Source organism: Pteropus medius, unplaced genomic scaffold (assembly GCF_902729225.1).
Source record: "Pteropus medius unplaced genomic scaffold, Ma_sr-lr_union100, whole genome shotgun sequence".
NCBI classification, from domain to species: domain Eukaryota; kingdom Metazoa; phylum Chordata; class Mammalia; order Chiroptera; family Pteropodidae; genus Pteropus; species Pteropus medius.
In genome coordinates this window covers 14,300,304-14,324,653 of record NW_024352786.1, presented here as the reverse complement: position 1 = coordinate 14,324,653, position 24,350 = coordinate 14,300,304, and the positions used below count along the sequence as shown (strand labels likewise).

General features: G+C 32.1%; 1 pseudogene; it reads right to left on the bottom strand.

Moving 5' to 3' along the window:
- Positions 1-20,819: 20,819 nt before the first annotated feature.
- Positions 20,820-20,935, bottom strand: LOC120591343 (uncharacterized; annotated as a pseudogene).
- Between the last annotated feature and the right edge of the window lie 3,415 nt (positions 20,936-24,350).

Below are 24,350 nucleotides of genomic sequence, written 5' to 3'. Positions count from 1 at the left end.
CAAGTTTATTGCCTCATGGTTGCAATATGGCTGCTGCAGCTACAGATATCAAAACGTCATTCTAAGTCAAGGATGCAAACCATGGAAGTAAGACAACTTTTCATGCAGCTGTTTGTGAAATCTACCTGGCTTTGTGGTTGATAAATATTTTGTCAGTTTTGGTTAGTTTATTACTTCTTAAGTTCTCGAGGTCTTAACAAACTAATATTTTTCTTAGGTTTGTGTTGGTTAGATTTTAGCATCTGCTAAATAACACTAAAAATAATGAGGTAGAACAGAGACCATAAGATTCAAGTATTTTCAGAACAAACAAGGATTGCCATTTAACTTTTTTAAAAATTTACTTTCTTATAAATATTTCCTAAAATTAAATCAAAGATTTAGTAATGAAAACCCTGCTGAGCAATAGTGTGTCAAAAGATTACCTTTGATCCTGACCATTGACTTCTATATCTATAAGTAATTAAATATTTAGGGAGTTAATTCATTTTCAACCATCAATTTTCATCTCAGGTTAAGTGGTTTGTCTGTTTGACTTCATTTCAAATTACCAGAACCTGAACTTAGACATCACTGGGCAAAGATAAAAATCTCAAGGGTCCAGGAACCCCAATTATTAATCTTTCCTGTGGAGGTGACCATTCAGGCTGCATAAAGAACATCTTTTCAATACAACCTTTGAACTTCCATGACACATGTAAAGGTGAAAATAGACATCGTTTATAAGATTGAGAAAGTTGTTGTTTTTTGAAAAAAACATTTTTATATAATAAATATATGTAACACTTTAAAATTGGTTCCTAAGTTTTTATTTTCTTCTATAAGGACAGTTCTCTTGAAAAATGTCCTGATTTGTTCATTTTACAATAAAAAGAACTCAACTTTTTGATTAAATCATTGTCAGCTCATCTATTGCTTATTTCCAAATTCACCTTGGAAACACTAAAACATCTCTGAACACTTGAGATAAAAAATACTATTTGTTAGGTAAGCAAATTAGAAATGTAAATAAAGGCATGCATATTAATTTCAAAAGGTCACCAAAATTGCAGGTGCAAAATTGCAGGTGCAACTAATTAACCTTTTGAGCAAGGAATTGTTTGATTGCAGGAGCAATTAGTGAAACAGAAAAAAAAGAAGAGATGGTGGAGTTTTGTTGAAAATTTAATCTCAAATTGTATGAATTTTTAAACTAACTTGCAATAAAATTAAAAGTATTAACAATTAAACTGGCTAACATTTGGCTTTCATAGCATCTTTCTATTTTGTAGTGATAAAGAAAATAAATGCTGTTACAAAAAACTGAGATTTTTCATTTAATGTCTTTCTTTCAAATAAGCTTTTAATTCCTCAGAAACAATATTTCTCTATACCTGATCATAACGAAAGTTGAGAAAAGAATAAAGTTTCAGGTCTGGATCAGTGCTTGTATCATTGTGAAGAATGAAAACTCATTAGACAAAATTCTTTCTCTCTCATCCCAATTTTCTATAGTTAATTTCTTTTGTAAGTGAAAATAATAATATAGAGCCTTCCAGAAAGAACATAGGTATATAAATTATCATGTATCCCTTTTCTTCCAGGAATTCAAAATTAAAAATTGAAATCCATTTTAAGCAAAACTAGATGAAAGATATAATTCATGGTTTTGAAATAAGAGTAAGGCCTACCAAAAACATCTAAAATAGGGCAGAAAACTCAAGTGGAGGAGGTAAAGTGAACTAAAAAAAAAATGAATAAATAAAGGTCCAAGTGGTGGCAGGTCTCAGAAAAGACCAGCAAAATACATTTCCTGAAGGTGAGGGCATTATCAAAAAGTGTAAATCTGAATCTGTGGGTGACAATAGTAGTGGGAATTGGGGTAGGGAAGGCCAGCAGGAAAAGTTCTCTTGGGCTCAAAATAATAGGAAAAGAGGATGCAGAGCTACACAAAGTTTAATGAAGTTGCCTTTGTAAGATGTTTCCTTCACAAACCAAAGGAAAAAAAGCTTCGTTTCATGAAGCCTAGAATGTAACCCTCATGTCTACTTTCCATGCAATCCAAGGAATTGTTCTGCAAGGCTAGTCAAGAAAAAGACAACTCATTCAATAAAGAGTAATGAGAAAAGCAGCAAGCGCAGCATCAGAACATAGATATCATAGGAAGTTAGAAAAATGAATGAGAATTTTTAAAAAGTCAAAACAACTGCACCCAAAATTTATTGTTTTGAGAAAGTAGATGAAAATGATAAATTAATATTTTATTATGAATTTTTAAGAAAAGATTAAAGCAATCACCTCTTTGAAGGAAAAACCAAGCAAAAATGCAAAACCTCAGAAGAATGATTCCAGATTACAGAATGAGATGAAACAAATATGGTATAATTAGAATGAAAAAGAAGAAATAAATAACATTATTATAAAAATAAAATGAAGGAGAATTTAGAGCATGAGGGAGGCTTACAATACAGGTAAAACAAATAGAAATGAGAAAAGTAGAAATAAAAAGAAAAATAAAACAATAATTATAATGGGTTTACAAAGGAGGTCCAACTTAAGCGTGTATGTGGTACCTAGAAAAGAAAACCAAAAAAAATATGATTTAATGATGTGTACTTAAAGTCTAAAAGTATATTTGAAAATAAAATTTATAATTCATTTCAAGAAAAATAAAATTAATTTTAAAAAGTATATTGTTAGGATGTAAAAACTATGTGGTTAGGTTTTGTGTGAGGAAAAATTGACCTCGAATGGTCAACATCAAAATACATCATAACAGAATGAAAGGATTTAAAAACAGAATCTCTTAAAGTGAGAAGTTAAGGCTAGCCTTTTCTCCCTATAGTAGAATACAACCAATGAAGATGGGGAAGCAACATTTGTGATATTTAAAGAGAAAGACTGTGACCGAGATTTTATATCTAGCCGAACTGCCCTTCTAGGGTAAAGACACTGAAAACAGTTTTGACCACAGAAGAACCCAAACTAAATCACACCGAGATACCATTTTTACCTTTTATATTGTCAAAAATCTAAAAGTATATCAACATACTCTTAAACTAGCGGATAACTTCTATATACTGAAATTAAAAGGATGGATTGGTGTAATCTCTGTGGAGGTTACTTTAACAAAATTAATCAAAGTTGCAAAATACATATTCACTTTAATCAAACTCTATTTCTAGAAAAACATTCTATAAATACACTTGCACTAGAAAAACGATGCATGAAAAAACTTATTTACTCAATATTATTTATCATAACAAATTATGAGAAGTAAAACAAATGTCTATCAAAACTGAACTACTTAAATAAGTTGTGATTCATCCACAGAATAGAATACTATACAGCTATGAAAAATAAATGGGAAGCTCTCTATATACTAATATTGAAGGGTTGCTAAGCTATATTCAATGGAGAAAAAAAACCAAAGTATCTTTTGTATAAAAATATGGACTTTTATACTACTATTTACTGCATAAACACAATGAAGTTTAATAATATGGTTACTATACTTTCAGTGGTGGTAACAAGAAAGTGAGTGGATATGAGATAGATTTGGGAGGGTTATTTTTTACTCTATACTTTGACTTTATAAACATATATTTTTAAGTTTATTAACTTTTTTAATAGATTACCTATTCAAAAAAATACAGAAATATAAACTTGTTGTCACAAAATTAAAATTGATGAGTGCCATTCTAGATATATTTTTCTAAGTTCAATCAATAAGGTTTAATATTGAGAATTGTTCATCTATTTTTCTAGGTAAAACAAGATGCAACACTTCAAATATATATATAATTTTGTTTTGATAATCTCGCATATTCCAATATAATAATGGGGTAGGCTTAGAAAGACATACTTAGGGTACTTATACCAGATGCCTTTATCTTATAGTTTAGTTTTTTTTTTTTAAGTTATTACTAAATACAATTTCAGATAAGATAGGAAGGGAATTTAATAAACAGCAGACATAATTTGAGAATAAATGTCAAATCAAGCTTCTTATGTGGTCACTGTTTTTTTGTATTCTTCTCTTTTGTTTTGTTTTCATTTTTGTTTTTTGGTGTACAATTGATCTTTGCTCAGTGTAACCCTCAGTGCAATGGTATTCTGTAGGTAAGACTCAGGATATCAGGATATCCTGACAGGATATGAGGCCCTGACAGGATTCTCACAACCTTACAAAGCAGCTGCTTAATAAATCTCATGGAAAGCCGCCATACTAAAATATAATCAATTTCTCTGTGATTTTTTATCTTATACTCCTAGGTCTACTCTTTGACCTTTAAAAATAAAAGACTCCTCCATAGAAAAGTTTTTCAAATATTTAAAGGAAGTTATCCTGTCTTCTATTAACGTCTTATCTTTTCTCAATGGGTATCTTGTGCCCTTTTCTCTGTTTTTCCTTTTTTTTAATTAAAAAATACGAGTTTTACTAATTTTGCAAATTTGTGAACATATATAATCTTAAATTTAATTTACAAAATTTGATTCTAGTTAGCTAATTTAGCTTTGGAGAAGTTTTATTTAGAAATTTCATACAGCCATGATAAATTGGCTCGTATAAACAAATGTTAATGCAATTATGCATGCCTTTCTAACAAAACTAATTGCCATTTGTATGCTTTCAATATATGTCAAGGAACACATCGATAGAAATGCTATACTCTGTAATTTATTCTTCTCTTAGATGCTTGAAATTTTCAGGCAATTACCAAAATAGAAAGCAAAATAAGACAATAGTTCTAAATTTGCTTTAAAATATAAACTCAAGAAACAGAGAAGTACTGATGTCACCAGCTATAGCTAGTAGAAACAAACACTAATGAAGAGGTACTTTACTATAATCAGACCTTGGAAATGCTCTTCAAATTGAATTTGTAAAAGACAGGAAGTAAGTTATTAGATTTAGAAATTTTACAATAAAATCATTTGTTATATATTTTAATGTATCCTTAGTGTTTCCACTAGATTATATAGCATGTGTTTTCAAAAATAATTTTTATATTTTGAAATCTCTGCATGTCATATCTTAAGGTTGTTGACAGTTTGAAAACAACAGAGACAGTTCTTCTAAAAGTAGATTGTATTTTTGAGAAGCAGAGACACTGTCATACTGCCTGAATTCCCTGGGCAATAACAGCTAAACCCTATAAAGAGAATTCCTTGTTCCTACCGGCATGGTATCAGGTAGTCAGCTGGTCTTGGCTAGAGGCATGAAGCAAAGAATTGCAGCTGTGGCCCTAGGCCAGAGTTTTTCAAAGAGAAAAGAACCAAAGAGATAGTACTAGACTTTATAGTCAGGCCAACAGTACAGTACATCTCTCTGTCTCCAGCAGTCTTTTTCTTTTTTTCAACTCCCACCCAAAAAATAAGAAAGCAAGCAAGAACCTTTTAAAAGAACTCCCACAACATTTCACTGGGAAATATTCAGGATTTGTTTTTATAAGCTAGGAAGACAGATGATAGGAAGCTCAAGAAACAAAAAGGAAAAGGAGGTTAGATGGCTATGGGAGACTTGGGAAAATCTAGTAAATGTATTACATTATGTTAAACGAGTAGTGAGCCAGAGGACAAAATAGCTCCTGGAGTCTGCTGATACTCCTGGCTGTAGAGATAGCAAATGTCTTAAAATATTTTATCAGTATGTATAGAGGAACATTTATATGACTCATCCTGTAATGTTCTGATATAAAAAATTGGGATATTTACATAGCTGGGCAAAAAAAAAAAAAAAAAAAAAAAAAAAAAAAAAAAAAAAAAAAAAGAAACAGAAACAAAAGAACAACAAAACTTTGGACCTAGTGTAGACTTACACATATTCTGGTTACCAATTCTTAATATAAAGTCAGAGATGATTAAAATTGTTTTTAATAATCTAAGAGACAAAAGAAAGTAGGTAATCATCTCATACAGAACTTCCTCATTTAATTTAACAAACAGTTTTAAAATATTTAATCTATATGGATCAGTATAGTTATGACATTATCAAAATTGTCCTAGGGAGAAATGTCCATTCGCTCATTCACTCATTCACTCATTCAATCACTTATGCAAAAATTTATATAAGCAACTAAATTGTTTCAAATATTCCAGGCCCTAGAACTTATCTAGCAAGACAAAGTTCTTTAGAATACTATTTTGTAGTATGCTAATTTTGAAATAAATGTAGAAATTCCTTTACAAGAGTTTAAATGTAATAATAGTGTAATTTGATTCAGTAAAGATTTAGACTCATGTCAATGAGTTTTTACCTCTGTTTGTTTTTCTTAATTAGGTCCAAACATTGGACCCTTGAATATGTTTACTATATCTTTAATATACCATGTATACCACATATACATTAAATTTTTCACTTTTTCTTACATAAAGAGTAGTATGAAGAGATCACAAAAGATATGAGGAAAGGCCACTCAGAGATGGTGTTCAGATATGAAATTTTAATTATATAATAATAGTTTCTAACAATAGAATGTTATTCAAATTTTAAGGCTATTGTTCTATAAAGACCCCTAACTTTGTAATCAAGATCTAGCATTCTTCTATGTCTGAGACTGCTACTTGTCCAATTGTTTTCTTAATCCTTTTAATAATAGAAATATAAGCACAACTGTATTTTGTTTTTTGTTACAGCAACTTAGACCTTAACTAATGTAATTTAACTCCGTCATTATTAAGCTTTTGTAATGTTGAAAAACTATTTACTCCCTTTGGATTTTAGTGGACTGGATGTACTCTGAGGATTTTTCCAGCTCTAAATGTCCATGAGCCTAAAACTGGAAGGGGGTACGGGACTGTAGAAAATCATTGGTATTTTTCACCACAACCATCCTGCCCTCACAATACCTGAAGGATCAAATTAATTTAGTGAGATAATTGTGTTTATATTCTTTGGTAAGAAAAGTTCCATTTACCTCTCTCTTTAGCTCCTACTAGTGATTTATGTGGCCTAAGACTCATTCTTTGATGTTGAGTGACATTAGTGTGTTTCGGATTAGACCACTAATTACCCCTACATAACATGAGCAGTGCAATAGGGCGGGACCCCAAGAAATATGGGCATCATAAAGCAAGCTGAAGGAGAAAAACATTATTGGAGAAAAATAGAAGAAAAGGTAAGCAGTGAGACCATCTCTCACCAGAAATGAGAGAGAACAAAAGAACAAATTTAAAATTTGTCATAGAGAAGCTATAGGGACACCCTTAAGAAAGAGCATATTCACAGTGGATGGCTGAGCATATTGTTGTTTTTCAGTAGAGCTGTTAGTGACTATTGAGTTCAGCTAATTACAGTATATTACTAATGAGGCCAGGTTTAGTCCCCATGTGAGTCAGTTAACTGTGCCCTGTACCATAACCACACAGCATGCCCCTAACTTTGGCCAGCTGTCTCCAAACTCTATGCTCTGGGTCACAAAAGGGACCAGGTGTATATGGATCAGTGAAAATCTATTCTCGCCACAAGGAAAAATTCTCAAGGCAGATGGCAGGTCAGTAATGTCACTTTAGCGTATGAAGTGCTGCATGTATTCTCAAATTGAAAAGTAAATTGAAGATTTGTCAGTTATCCAATTGAAACTGAATATTTGGGCTAGAAATTCTATCGAGTTTGGTTTAGAGAGTCAACAAGAGGGTTTTTGTGGGTTACTAAAAGCACTACTACTTCAAGGTCTCAAACTTAAATGACTTTGGTCACTAAAGTGATACTGTGACCTTCTATATGAAAATAGGGAGTGGTGGACATGTGATAAATTGAACAATTAGTTCTGCACCTAATGTGATAGAAAAATATAGTAACAAAAACTCATTCATCAGATTCTTGGCTTATTTGGGCTTGTTATTCAGAAGAATCAAAAAACTCACATTGTGGATGAGTCTTAAGTGACTGATGGCATAACGAAGTATATTGGTTTTATGAAAAACACTCACTATTTAGTAATTTTATTGTAATTATTTGTTTAAATGTGTATTTTCTTACTAGATACCGAATTCTACAAAAAAAAAAAAAAAAAAGCACACTTTCTTGTTTGTCTCTTCAGTACTGGAGTATATAATATGGAATATGGCACCCCAACTACAAATGGTAAAAGCTTTCTAATGCATTGTTATAGTGTAAACACGAGATTACATAATATTCTCAATTATCTATAATATTAATTTTACTTTTATACATTTATTTAAATTCTGGTATGTTAGAAGTTTATTAGCATAAATAGATAGAATTTGATATGCAAATCATATTCCTAGTACTAGAAAACACAAAACAAAAAGTTCATTTACTCTATATAAATTATTTTAGTCTTACTTTAGATTTTAACATGGAAATTAAATGGACTTTAGTGTACATCTCAACAGAAACATTAAGAAAAGCACTTGCTTAGTTGTTAGATTTTATGTTAACTTAAAGTAGATGAGGATAAAACAGAAATAAACAGTAATTAAATTACACAGAAATTTCTGGATGAAATAAAACAATTCTTTACAGCTTCTAGGTAATGGCAAAGTGTTTCTGGCAAGAAAAGCATAATTAACAGCAGTGTTAAAGCTTTGCTTTACATTCTTTTGGCAATTGAGTCTACTAAGTTGAAAGCTGTTAAATAGCGTATTTGAGTTTCATATTAATTTGCATTTCACTTGACTGCCTTTTACTGTTTTGTAAGCATGAAACAGGGAGGTCTAGGTTCAACACAACAAATTACTGTACAAAATAAAAAATTGCTGCTCAAGCAGCTTTGTGTTTCTACTGGGTTTGTCATGCTGTGAGTAAAAAACAGATTAAAAAAAAAAAACAGAAAGAAAAGAAAAAAATGTTGATTCTTTAGAGGCATTTCAGCACCAGATCTGCGCTATCAAAAATAGTCCTCGAACATAGAGTTATCTAGAAATTCTGCAGTTTGCAAACAAGCGTACTAGGGAGTAGCTTTTTCACACTAAAATATTTTAGCTACACATCAGCCAGTCCTTGAGGACAGCCTGCTGGCTCCAAAGGCCTACAGTTTGCTGTAGAAATAGCAGAGCAATAATATTTAGCCAGTGCTGACAGGGAAGCCATGATGTGTCTGCTCTTTATAGTGGCTACTGCATTTGACCAAAATTTGTTTAATTTGTGGGATCAAAAAGCAAAATTTCATTTTGATACTTATATCTTAACCTTTAATATCTTTATTTTATTATTTTAGAAGTGCTAAGTATGTGAGTCACCTATTCTTTCCATAGGTGTCGATCACAAAATATGGGATGAAAGACAACTGATTTTCCGAAACAACAATCTTGTGTGTGTGTGTGTGTGTGTGCGTGTGTGCTTGTGTTTGTGTGCATGTGCAGGTGTGTGCATTTACTATCAATTCTGTGTTTTGGTTAACAGTTGGAAATAATAAAATTAGAAGCAAAGAGAATCTTTCTATAAGTGAGGGTATTATTGTATAGGTTTATTAGTTCTCTACACTGTTAGAAACTGTGTTATTGAATAATAATGTTCTTAAAGTCATTAAAATATTTCAGCTTCCTTTTTTCCTGTTAGATTCCTCCTACATATTAATGTGGGCTTCAATAATTATACATTAATCTAATTAATTCATATGCCCATGAGGTAATCCGAAATATTTTAAGGTTGTTTGACCTCTCCCCTCCTTATTTTAATGCATTTATAATTTTCACCAATAACATGCAAGGGAACAGGTATGCAAAAAATACAACTTTAATAAGCAAGGGGATAGCAACTCTTTATTGAAGGAGCTCGCATATTGGCAGCCATCCAGATGGCAAATAAAGTTGTTTAAATATTTGCTCATTAGTGAAATGAGATGTTATCAATTTAATTTATCCCCATTTCGTGTTTCCTATGTTTTAAAGCAACTTTTTAATACGTACTCTAAAGGTTTCTCTGGAGCTCTTGTGTTATAATTTGTTTTCTTTTTCTCTCTAACTAGATATCAATTAAGGAAGTCACCCTGAACAAGATGTTGGGCACCCCCTAAAATCTTCTTAATTCGTTTCAGAATCTGGCTATAAATTTCAGTGACTGTAAAATCACAAGATGTGCACCACTGGCAGGACTCAGGAGCTGAGATATGTTGATGAAGGAGACTGTAGGTGTCAGATAGCTGATGCATTCCAGAACTATTTAGGTCAAAGAAGAGCCTGTCACAGTAGGAGAAACTGCTGTGTAGCACTAAGTTTATCTTGAGACATTCAGATAGTGAGATAAAACACATATTAATCCCTAAGGATAAACAGTCCTTTTGAGGTATTTGATAAGCATCTGTTTTGTCAGATTTAGCTCAAATGTGGGTATACAGAGAAAAATCAGTGGTGAATTATTGAAACAGAGTTGAGTCAGAGATGCGGAAACTAGAAAGAGTAGTAGATAGTGTCCACCTCACTTCGTTTACACATCCAGTACTGTCTTGTCATCCACATTTACTGAGGATGCTGCACTTTGGTTGGCCACGAATAAAGTTAATATTATCATTCTCTTCTGACTTTTTTGTTTTTGACCAGGATCTGCCATGGAGAACCTAGAGAGCAGGAGGGAGAGCGATAACATCTCTAAACTCCAGCAGTGTTAGGGACCTTCACATCGAGTTTCTCGAGTTTAAGGATGCTGTACTATTTTGTACATTCTCTCCATAATATCCAGCACTTTATAAAAAAAAAAAAAGAAGTACTGCATACATATTTGTTAAATGAGAGGGATTATGAGGTTTGTATTTTCTGACTAATGCCAAAAGTTCTCCTTTATTATTGTTTCATTTTTCTGAAAAGGAATATGGATAAAATTAGATCATAATCTTATACGTGAAGTAGAGCAAAAGAGTTTTTCTTTCATCAATCATATTCTGGTTCCCGATCCCATGCGTTACCTTCTTCTATTTAACGTGTTTGAAAAAGCTATAAATATACTCATTATTACACAAGAACAACATTAGCCTGGAGGTATCACCACAAGTCATTATTACTACCAGCAAAAGGCAAAATTTGGATCAGAAATCCAAAGAATTATCCATTTATTTTGAATACTACCCTAACAGTTCTGCTTAGAAGAAAGGTTAGCTGACCTGTTACTTTTCCTTTCAATTATGCTTGCTTAATGATAAATTTAAAGCCAAATGGATTTTTGAAATACTGACTAAATTCCCATGCAAACAATGCATTTTTGGAAAATGTGTTAAAACAACTCTTTAGAAGTTGTGTCCACATTTGCAAGATTAATTCTGCAAATACACAGTTGATAAATTGCTATATCAGACTTTCAGATACTAGTTATAGAGCAAATGATTTCAAGAATTTATATCTATTTCAACATTTGTTTTTATATATCAACAATATTTTATTTTTTATGAAGTCTTCTGCATACTTAGTCTTCTTCCCAAGGCAAATGTAAGGATAACTTTAGAAAAGAATATCGAAACATTTTTTTCATTACTGATTTCAAGTTCTTTCTTGATCATGGTTGTTTTCCCCTTACTGTCTGTGGGAATTTGTTTCACAGCTAAGTTTCTAACTAGTACATTTTTCCATAAATTGTATATTGCTCACTGTGATAACCATCTTAAAAATGGTCCCCGATGAAACTCTCTTTTTTCCTTTCATTTTCTCCATTTTTATAACTTTTTAAATACACTTGTCCCATCACTGTATTTGGGGATCAGACAATTTGTTGAGTTCACAGAGGGAGAGGAATTGTGCTCCAGATGTAGTATATCCAGAGCCTCACTCATACCTAATTTAAATGATCTAGATGACAAGATTTGGAAATTTTGAACTGATGAGTTTTTTGACTTTGAGTTGATGTCGTAATGGGTTGAAACTTGTGGAAACCTTTGAATATGAAAGATGAATTTTAAACGTGGGGCAAATATGAATCTTTTGGGGGCCAAAGAGTGGATTGTGACCAGCAATACCATCCCCGCAAAGAGATTCACTTTCTAATCCCCAAAACCTCTGAATATGTTGTGTTAAATGGCAAAAGAGACTTTGCAGATGTGCTCCTTATAAGTAAAACAGAGAGGAAGAGGTTGAAGGTCAGAGAGAGATTGAAGATGCTTTGCAGCTGGTTTTTAAGATGAAGGAAGGAACCATGAGTCAAGGAATGCAGGTGGCCCCTAGAAGCTGGAAAAGGTAAGGAGGTAGATTCATTCCTAGAGCCCCTAGGAAGACTGATTTTAGCCCAGTGAAACTCATTATGGACTTCTGACATCCATAATTATAATACAATACATTTGTATTGTATGTCTGTGTTAGTTTTTTTAATTTGTTACAGTGATTTGTTATAGTTCTAGTCTGTTTTATCCTTATACATGTATGTTTATAACAACTTTGGTTTGGAGAGTGGGTTAAAAAATACAGATGATAATGCAACTTGATTTTTTCACTTTTTATGTTGTCCTTGAGGTTACACATGCTCTCTCTCTCTCTCTCTCTCTCTCTCTCTCTCTCTCTCTCTCAATTCCCCTTTTAGGTATGTGTATGTGTGTATATATGTGTGTGTCTCTATATATTTCATTATATATTATTTTTGATAATAGTTCTTTTGATATTCCACATTCTGTTCATCTATTCTTCTAGTGACAGACATTTAGTTATTTCCGACTTTTACTTTTTGCATTACTGTGACTGATCACCCTCCATAAATTCAGCCATTAGCTGTGATTGTTACTACTCAGTGATTGTCATTGTGGTTCTGGTTCCACTTTCTAATTGCATGGCTAGTCATTCTCCCATTGTCCCTAACCTGGACCTCTCCTTGTGCATCTGCCTCGCCATGGAAAATGCTCTCAGCACTCAGTTCCTGAATAAAGAACTTTGGAAGCTTATCTCATTCAGTATCCTGAAACTGGAGCTTCTTCAGATCTTTCTCAAATCAAGTAGCTTGTACAAGATCATGAAATAAATGAAATCATTATCACTTCATATGGTTATTTGTTTACTCTGTTAACTCAGTAGCTATCACAGTAAAATTTGTAGTTTGTGTGCCTCGTTGAAAATGACTTGGCTATTAATCGTTACTCTTATCAGTATTTTTTTAAATCCAATTTAGAAATAAAATACAATATTGATGTTTATATTAATATTTGTCTTTTTTTATTGTAATTGAATCCAATTCAAAAGGAAGAAGACAATTAGGCATTGTTTGAACAACTGTAGCTTCTCTAGTTCAATAATAAAATGTGTGCATTTGTTAATGATTATTTATGGCCAATTTGCTCTGAAAAAAATCAGAGAGGATCAGAATCACTGGGACCTTATTATGATTGTATTTGCATTATTAGAATCTTATAAAATTTTACCGTTGGGTTTACGCCTATAGTTTCTCTATTGGACTCCCACCGAAGTGGTTTAAGATTGAATATCTAAAAACACATTCCCAGACCCTGAAACATTTAAATGTGATAAAAATCAATTTTACCTGTGTGATTCCCAGTTGAATGCCACTTCTGATGTACATCAGCTTCAAAAGAAATTAAAAGATAAGTAATATGATTACAATCAGATTAGCTTGTCTAGGCAGACAAACGAGATTGCAGAGTTGTCTGAGTAAAGATACTTCCTAGTGAGACCAGTTTACATCACATTAAACAAAAATGAGTTTCCAATATGTGTACTATATAACAAAGTGGGTAAATGGAAAACTACACCCTTGAGACTGAACATGAGTCAAGGAAACTGTTATTTTGTGACTATTTGAGGATTGACTGCCTGTCAGAATACTTTATGAAGTATCTTAGAAAAAACTGAATCATTCTCTGAGATTTGTTGCTCAAACTAAAAGAAGTATTCTCTGATTAATAGAACTGATGAAAGTCAAAAGGGAAACTCAAGAGTAGGGAAAAATCTTGGATTCCTAACTTTAACATTGTGGAATAGGATCATAAAAAATATTTAGAGAGTAACTTATGACAAGGGTCACATCTAACCAGAAAAGAGAAACATACGTTAATGATTACTAACTAGACAATATACAAGAAATGGGGAGGGTTCAGTTTCAATTAACATGATATCTATGGTGGGGAGAAAAATCCTGACTCTATTTATCTGACTTATAAAATACTTTATTATCATTACTTATTTTTGCCCAGAGAGAAAAAGAAGAAGGAAAAAAAAAAGTAAAGTTGTACAAGGCATGTAGAAAATAATTGGGCAATATTTATTCATGCAAGTGTGATAATGCTATACTAAGCTATTTTCTTTTTAGTCTATAATTATTTTGGTTATAAAGAAAAAATATGCAGGAAATTAAAATAATTTAAGTGCCTTCATGATTGTACACTAATATAGATGCCTTGATGATTGGACAATTCCATAAGTAAAGTTGCTCTGGCAGCAAGTTTTAAAAATAAAAAAGCAAAGCACATGACAAAACGTTTGAAGTTAGAGTAAGGAATATAACAAGGAAGAAAGGAGTTGAGTGAAAGTGAGCCCTAAACATGAGAGCTGTTTTACGCCACAACGAAATAGCCAATTCTACAAATGTTTCAATCTAAAATACCCATTTCCCAATGTCTTTAATGTCTTTTGATTGCAGTTAATGATACTTTACTGTATTTTCAAACTGCACAGAGATACAGAAGAACATATCTCTGAATGAATAGTGTATTTAGAATAATTTGCTGACAAAACATTACCAAATATCTATTTGGAACTTAGAATATTTACTAATGTTTCCATTTTTCACAAAAGCAAAAAATTAAAAATAAAAATATAAAAGACTATAGGTAAAGTATATCATTGGCTTAAATTAACCTTTTTATGGAATGTACAACTCTATCCTTGCTTTACATAAAACGTAAAAGAAAAAGAAAAGACATGGTAATAATTGTCAATTAGGAATCTTGGGAAATATTTCAAGTAAATTTTTCCCTTCTTCTAAATATAAAGCAGTACCTTATCACCTCGATTTCAGAAAAGTCCAGTTGTACTATAACCTAAATATCAGATGCACTATGTCACAGTGTTAAGAAGCTCTTAGATCTTGGTTCACTCTTGTTTTTTAAATGGAGTTTAAATATTATCAGAGAAATGTAAAGAGCTCAGTGAAGTGTGAAGTGCTCATCAGCCAAAAGCAGCATGACACTCTGACAAAACATAATGATCTTCATGAATATATTTTGACAAATATTGTATTAATCATTGGCTACTCCTTTTGTGATCTGGATATTTAATTTCTAGTACTTACTTCCAAAAATCAATAGTTGGCTCACTCTTCAGTAAATGCCTTTAAATGAGAGTCTTCCTAGAGTTAAATTAATTCAATTTCTATGTAGTGTTATATTTTATGAGTAGTTTGAAAGTGAGAAAACTGTCTTGGACTGTATCGGTCTTGAAAGAATAGCCAGTAAAAAAATTTCAGTTTTCATGGATCTTTGAACGTAAGTCCACATTTTTCTGGGTCTCTAGCTTTTTGTCCTTGTTTTCTCTGTTATTTATCCCTCTATGCTACAATTTTCTCATCTAACAAGGGGTTAGGTGAATACATGAGTAAATCTATGCACAATACCTAGTGTATTGTCTAACACACAGTAAATGTTCAAGCAATGTTCTTTAACATTATTCTTTTTATCTAGCGCAAATAGGCTTGTTACTTATAATGTAACATCAACTGTATTAAACTATATCAAATGTGTGTGTTGTAGCACAGTCACTGGATCTCCTGAGAAAACTAATGGTATTTATTTATTTACTTACTTTTTTGCACAATTGTGTTAAATAGTGTTATTCATTTAGCACAATCTATACATCAAGACAAACATACTTGAGATGTCTTTATGATTTAAAGTCTTCTTGAATTATATAGATCGTCCACCATACTTAAATAGCAAAGTGAATGCATTTGGTCCATAATTGCTCCAGAGTTTTGTTTTTTCCCTCCAGAATAATCTCTCCCCCATTCCGCCATCTCCCATCTCTCTCTCTCTCTCTCTCTCTCTCATTCTCTCTCTCTCTCTTTCTCTCTCTCTCTTTCCTCTCCCCGACCTTTCTGTTATATTTAAAATTGTATTTAATTTTTTTATATTTTATTTTACTTGATTGAAAGATTCTATGTTTCTAAATCACTTGAAACTATAAATCTTGAACTATAAATTCAACTAGGAATTAGGCATTCTTGATTAAGATTACTCTGCTACATTTTAACCTATTAAAATTCCACCTCTACTCTAGAGTTCAGTGCTATTTTTTCAGGATAGAATTTTGGTTACTTTGGTTTCATCTGTCTTTTGAGACACTCATTTTAGCGAATGTTTCGCTTTATTTATTGGTTTCTTCCTCATTTAGTGCTTTATGTGTGGTGCTGTCTGGCTCAGAACCATGACTGCAGCAGGAGATAACCATGGTCTCAGGTTTCTGTCACTCAACATTCTAAGTTGTAAAACATTGTTTCTGCTAAGCAAATCCAGAGCTATTTCTTGATAGCCTTCCTGTAATGTACCTTGGTCAATATTAAATTTAGTTTTTCTCCTTAGATATGTGCCTTTTGTATCCTCATTTAAAACCAAAACATTTTTGTTTATCTAAATGCCTGAATCTCTAGTCAATTCCCATGTATTGAATTACTTAATTTAAGAGGAGTCTCTTCAATAAAAGGTGAATGACTGTTGCTCCATGACTCAGTGATTATCAGAAAGCATGACTGAATAATTGCTATATATTTTTTTACATTTGTTGAATTTATTTGTGTTTTGAATTATCACCTTGACACTAGCATGTTCTATTAGACATTTTCTTTTCCCTAGTTAAACTCTTGGTTTAAGTCATCTTATTCATTTCCAATTTCTAAAAATAATAATAATAATAATCATCATCATCATCATCTTGTTTTAAGAGTTGATTTGCCTTGAATATAAAGCAATGTAAAGTTCTTGTTCCTTAAAGAATTTTTGGAATAAGTATGAAACTGATTTCTTGCTGTTTGCCAAGTTATTAAACTCTTGGGACATAATTAGGGAGACTAAGGATCCAACTGGTAAAGGAACTGTTAATACTTAGCTCACTAATAAGAAAAGACTTTTTCAGAGAGTTTCAAGAAGAACACTTATCTGAATCTTACTGTAAAGAAAGTTGTTGAAACATTTTACATTTCTTAAGAGAATGACACAATACACTTACATTAGTATTCTTTATGATGGAGTATTGTGCGGTTTTTCAAAAGAATGATGTACATGAGATGTAGGAACATACAATATTTCTGAGAAATAGTGTGTAAAAAGGAGTTGCAGAAAACTAAAAAACAGTGATATTTATATTATATAAACATACATGTAAATTTTATGTCTACTATCTATCATCTATCTATCATCTATCTATCATTTATATATCTATCTATTTATCAGTCTATCTATCCATCATCTTTCACACCCTGAATGGTAGGTTTCAGCTATGAATACATGGATATGTGTGTAAATACAGAAAGACCTACAGAAGAATATAGACCTAACTCATGTGGAGCAGGGCCAGTTGTAGAGGGATGGGGAAAAGTCTAGGATTGCAAATGGGAGGCAAAGGTGAACAGATTTATTTCTAATACATGAATATTTAAAGAATAATGTATTTATGTGTTACTTTAGTACATGAAAATTCATTTTTAAAAAAGCGTTTGTATAAAAAGCATTATAATTTTAACTTTCTCCCCCACCCTGTATTCCCAAAGAGATTAGTAAACATTTGGTTTAAATTCATTTTTTATCATCAACCATTTTTGCTGATTATCATATATGTGCCTATGTATATGCATGTTTGTGAGTGTGTTTATAAAATAAAGAGGCTAGAAATATAAACAGTTCATAAAAGTTTATCACTTGTGTTGTTTGGGGGTGTTAGGACAGATACATTTAAATATTAATTACCAATAAAGAAGATCATAGTCTAACTGCAAAATGAGTGGTAACCACAAACATTAAGGGTGTTCTGAACTATATGAGACAGATATGATTGCAGAGTGGTGCCATGAATGATATCACTCAAAGTAGAACCCCTTTCATAGGAAGAGGATATGAAAGAAAAGGATTGATAGAAAGATGGCAAATCATACGTTCATAGGAATGTTGAATAGATATTCTGATATACCCTAGGAATTTGGACTCAAATAATTTCAGTCTCACATCAATTGACTATTGAATGATAGTTGATAATATTTTTTATCTAAGATCAATGAATATACTACCTCTTAGGAAAAACAATTTTAAATTCAAGTGCACTGTAATTACTCAAGCACTCATACATGCTTCATCAGAATGTTTCTCTTGGCCTTAGTTCTCCCTAAAATGTGACAGTTTCAGCAGATGCTCACTATTGTCGACTTGAAGCATGTACTATCAAATGAGGTTTAGTTCCAGGTTTTGTTTCTAGGTTCTCAAGCCTTGGGTTAGTATTTAAGAGAGTTATCAAGACCCAGTCTGGTCTAACTTTGATATAAAATATAAAATAACAGGGAGAAAAATGGGCTGAGAATGATAAGATTTGTATTCAAGTTCTAGCTTAGCCCTCAGCTATTGTGAGAATTAAGGTAGGCCCTTCAAATCTTTGGACTTTAGTTCTACAGCCATGACACCCTGTACAAGCCCGATCCCATCTGATCTTGGAAGTTAAGTAGAGTCGGGCCTGGTTAGTACCTCAGTGAGAGACCACCTAGGAAGACCAGGTAGTGTAGGCGTAAAAAATAAAAAAAATAAGGGATTGTAAACTGACAAGGTCCTTGCAATCTGTGAGGTCAACCAAGGGTTGCCTCACCTAAAAAACAAAACAAAACAAAAAAATCTTTGGACTTTAGTTTCTTCCCTTGTAATTTTGGGATAATAATTTTCAATAATATTTTAAGCATGTAGTGTGAAACAACAACATAATATTTGCAAACTTTTGGTAAATTTTAAAATATTTTTAAATATAAAGCACTGTTATTAAATTTAAACACTGGTGATTAAAACAAAACAAAATAATACAAAACAAAACAAAAACACCTTAAACATACAGTCCCCTTATTATTCCTTGAGGATGATAAGCAGCATCTTACCTCTTTCCTTTGCAGTATTTTTGCCAGCTGTGCCTGGAATGCTCTTTGACAGGATTATCTGCAGCACACATTCTCTTACCTTAGATCTCTGCTGAAATGTCACCTTATCAGAGAGGCCCTCCTCCCCTGACAGCTTATATTAATTAGCCACACTCACCCAGCTACCACTCTCTACTTCCCCTACCATTCCATATTTTATTTATATCAACAACTGAAACATTACCAAGTTATTCACATACCTGAATTTTCTATCTAATACTTCCTTCTCCCAGCACACACAAATGTAAAATTCATTAGAATATTGATATTGGCATGTCTTACTGTGGCTATCTAGTCCCTCAAAGAGTGCTTGGCGTATGGTAGGCACACGATAAATATTTATTGAATGACTGAACAAAGTTACAATTGTTAGAGGGAGATTTAAATTTAAAAATATAAGTAAAATAAATTTTGTGATTCTTTTATCTTACAGTGGCTCACTGAAGAAGCTTTTACATTAATCAAAGAAATACTGAAAACTCACACAAAAACTCATATTGTGTCAAAGTGTCACAATTTTTGAGTTTTACTAATATGATTTATTTTTAGAAAGCTGTGTAACATTGTCGACAGCAAGAAAATGGATTGGTGCTTGTGTCCTGTCAAAACATGAAACAAATGCACCAAATATGTGTAACTTTAAGTATCCATAAGAATCAAGGGATCCTTCATTGTTTAAAGGTCAATTATCTAAAAATAGATAAATCATAATTATTTACATAACCAGTTTGGAAATATATTGAAAACAATAATAAACAAATAATCACATTTATTTTATCCATCTATCTTAAATTCTATGTACACCATAGATGTGCATATATGCATGTGTCAAAACCATATTAGATAACATGAATTTTATGTCTTTCACCTTCAGTTTCTTCAGAAGAGAAGTTAAAAAAGCTAGAAAGAGTTTATCTAGAAGAATGTGAAGCAAGCCACAGAGCAATATGTTGACAAGTTGACAATTCTAATAAATCGAAAATTGACTATAAATAACAATATCTCTATTCTTTCTACTATACTTTTAGAAAACAACAGCTGATTAGGTAGTATTCTTAAAAATAATGTATTATTTGGAAAGTCACATAACCTTAAACTTGTCATATGTTGAATTAAAAAATAAACTTTTTGGCAATTTGTAGCAGTGCCATTAGGAATTGATCATCTTTTTAATATAACTAGTGTTGACGTTTCCAACTGAGTCCTGGATCTTTATATCAACAAAATTCCAAGATTTCTGGACATACTAAATGGAAAATGCCAAAGACTAAACTGATATATGATGCATACTGTTCTTTTATTTATCAAAATGCAGCAAATAACATCCTTTCAATCTACATGTAGGGAATTTAATAATATCTGAAGGACAGAGTTAGTGTTTATTTTAACATGAGCCTTTTGAAGACATAAAGATGCTAAATATACTTATAATCTAGATGAAATTATAGGCCCCATGAAAAATATGATAGTGTCTTTCTGGGAGTTAACAAAAGTTAAAGAGGTCATTAAATTAAAGTCATAAAAGTTAAGCCTCAAATCCAAGGAGTTTTAAAGAAATTTTAAAAAATCGGTAGTAATAGAAATTCTATGAAATCTGGAGAAAGACTGAGTGTTATCAGTGAGTTTCCCATAATACCATCAGTTTTAAATGTAAATGTATTTTAATTTGCAAATATAAGAAGGTGAGTGTATGTGTGGACGAATAAAGAAAGAAGTGTATGATGTATTTTTCATTTATGGATATGTTATCCTTTGATGTGCCCCACAGGGGAATTTTTTTTTTTAATATTTATGCCTACAGCACCTAATCTTCCTAGGTAGTCTCCCATCCAAGTACTAAACAGGCCCGACCCTGCTTAGCTTCTGAGATTAGACATCGGGCTTGTTCAGGGTGGCATGGCCATAGACCATGAACCAAGGCTCCATTGGGGCACAAACCCAGGACCTTCTGTGTGTAAAGCAGATGTGCTAATTGCTACACTATGGAACCACTTCTGGGAATTTTTGACCCTATTGCTAATATATAGTAGCTGCATCGAGTAAACAGATAAATAAGTTGTCAAGACAAACTTTTAAAGTGAAGAATTTAGAGTTTCAGAAGTGATGAACTTTCTCCTGGAATCATGTCCATTCATAATAACTTTTCTTTCTCTCAAATTTATGGGACTGATATAATTACAAAACCCTAAAGAAACTCAAAATAGATTATTGATTGTCCATAGAACAGATGAGACCAGAAATATGCCCTCCAAACAGTGTTTGAACAAAACACAGTGTAGCTGTGCTAACAAACATGTATTGGTACAGTATTACTCAAATTTCTCAAATCTAATTAGTTGAGGGGTAAGTGATCTCAAGCATTGGGCATCTGAAGATATAACATTTTGTATGAATATTGCAAGCTACATGGTTCTGTTTGAAGTTTTTCATGAAAAACATGATTTTTGTTTAAATATACAATATTATAAATTATCAATAAATGGTGGGATGTTTCCTACTTATCTTAATAGTAAATGGAAGATCAGCTGTTACAATGAGTGTATCAACTAAAAAAATGGTCTAGGACAATAATAGGTGATGTCATTCTAACAAGTATTTTTTTATTGCTATGTTCTCATAATATTTTGTTAACGGTCTTACATTAACACATAACTACAAGTAATAACAACTATTTTCTTCATTCAATAATGATTAGTAATTACTAAGGAGTGTTGCTAAGAAATTGACTAATAAATAAATCATTAGTGTAGATTGTATTTTGGGCTTGGGGGTTGGGGAGGGAAATGAAAAATTGTTTGCTATGTGGTGAAATGAATGAGTCTTTCATCCATTGATCAGTCTTTCTGAGTGCTTCGAGGTAATAATGACCAACTGTTTTGTTGTTGTTGTTGTTGTTGTTGTTGTTGTTGTTATTTACAAAGAAAAATAATTGGCAATGCTATTCTTTATTTTTCCATTAAAGCTGCAATTTAAACTATATATAAATGAATTAAGAATTTCAATTGGATCATAATCTGGTAATCATTTTTCTTCATCCAGTTCTTACACTTTGTCATTTTGTAGTTTTGTTACTTTATTGTTTTTTTATTTACATTTTATGCCTTAAAATTATTTATAGTTTTTGCCTGAGAAGTTGTTCTTTAGTAGTACTAAACCTTGAAAAGATAACCATGAAACTACTCAGCTTGATGAGGTGTTGCTTATTAAGAAGAAGACTGAATTCGTTCCATTAATTGAGCTTTGAAGTCTGTGTGTCCCCCTTTTTTTTTTTTTTTTTTTTAATTCATAAGGAAGAAACAAATAAGCAATAAGAATTTAACTCTGGGTTCAAGAGCTGTCAGCACCTTTGCAAATATCCTTTCTGCTTTATCACAAATTTGTTTCAAACATGAGTATTAAAATCACTGCTTTTCCTCTGCACAAATTTCCTGTTATCATTCTATTGCACATCTTGTGAGGATTAAGAGCCAATACCTTTGAGATATCATTGGTGATTAATTCAGGCAATGATCTGGGTTTATCAAAAATTTGTTTTGCAATGACATTTACATTCTTTGTTTCTCCATAGGTTTAGCTTCATTTGGGGATGGCTCTAGCATTTATTATTATTTTTTTTAATGGTCAATTTTGTTTGCTAAAAAAAAATCACATACCTTTTAAAAATATTTTTAACATCTATTTTTCCATAAAGCAATTTACAAAAAAATTGTTCTGTATAGACTATCATTACAAATATAAATAAAATATAAATGTAATAGCTACTATGAGGTAAGGAACTGTCTTTCAATCTTATACATTTTAAGATCATTTAAATGAATCATCAACTTTTTTAAAAAAGATCGTCTTTTTCAGTTATGCTGTTTTTTAATGCAAAACTGATTTGTCTATAAAAATAAAAAAATAACCAAATTTTATTCTATTACAGAAGCTTTTCCTAGAAGATCATAAATGTGATTAATAAGAAAATTTGAGCCTTTAAAAAATTTGCATGTTAAATTGAACTTGTAAATGTATTATTTCCATGCAAAGCACATCTCATTTTAATTGAATAAAATTTATAGTTACATTTAACTTTCCACTTTTAATAAAAATGACTGAAATGTTGCTGCAAAAGCAGTGATTTAATACACGTGGTAGATTGTTTTCAAATATAGCTACAATAATTCCTCCCATTTTCATGGCTACCCCTTCGCAAAGTGACCTTGCTACTCACACCTCCCATCAGGACGCGCAAGTGTATATACTGTGGCCATGGCAACAAATTACCATAAATTTGGAAACCTAAAACAACAAAAATTTTTCCTTTCATGGTTTTAGAGGCCAGAAGTCTGAAATCAAGGTGTCAGCAGGGCCACATTCCCACTGAAGTCTCTAGAGGAGAATCTTTCCTCGACTCTTCCAGCTATGGGTGGCTATCAGCATTACTTCGTGGCTGCTTACCTCCAGTCTCTGCCTCCATCCTCTCATGGCCTGTCTTCCTCTCTGTCTGTATCTTCTCTTCTGTCTGTTTTAAGTACCTTTGTCATTGAATTTAGGGCCTGCTCTAAATTCGATGACAAGGGTGCTTATAGTAGACAGGATGGTTTCATCACAAGATCGTTTAATTTAATTGCATTTAATTTAATTACATTCACGGGGTCTGGTTATTAGGACAGAGTGTATTTTGAGGGGGAGATCATCATTTATTCCATTACACCAGCTTTAAATCTGACCTGATCTTATGATGAGTTTTGACCATTGGTTTATGGCAAAATAAGAATGGGCTCTAGTGGCATCCAGCTTCTGATTCAACCTCTTTAAAGCAGTCCTGAGAGTATAATGTAAAAAAGTTTAGCCTAGCTTATTGGAGCATGAAAAGCCACATGGAACAGAGTCAGACATTTTCACCTATCCTCAGCACCAGCTTCCAATTATGTGGGTAAAACTATCATAGCCCATCTAGCCCCAGTCAAATGTCAGACAACCGTAGCTCACGTGGGAGCACAGGCAACGCCAGCAGAACTATCTATCTAGGTCCAGCCCAAACTGCTAACAGTATAGTGAGCAAATAAAATAGCTTGTTTTAACCATTAAGTTTAGGGTGGTTTACTAATTATCACTAGATAACTGAAACAGAAATAAATACCCAGATATAAGATAGTGCCGTAACAAAAATTCCAAACAAGCAGCATTGGCTTTGAGGCAAGATATCAGGAATAGGCTGGAAAAATTGCAAGACTGAAGAAAAGGCAAACAAATTGTTTGTGGGCTCTTGAAAAGCAGCAAGAAAAATGGTAATCGAGGTGACTTTTAAAATGCAGTTGAGAAAAAAATAATGATCAAA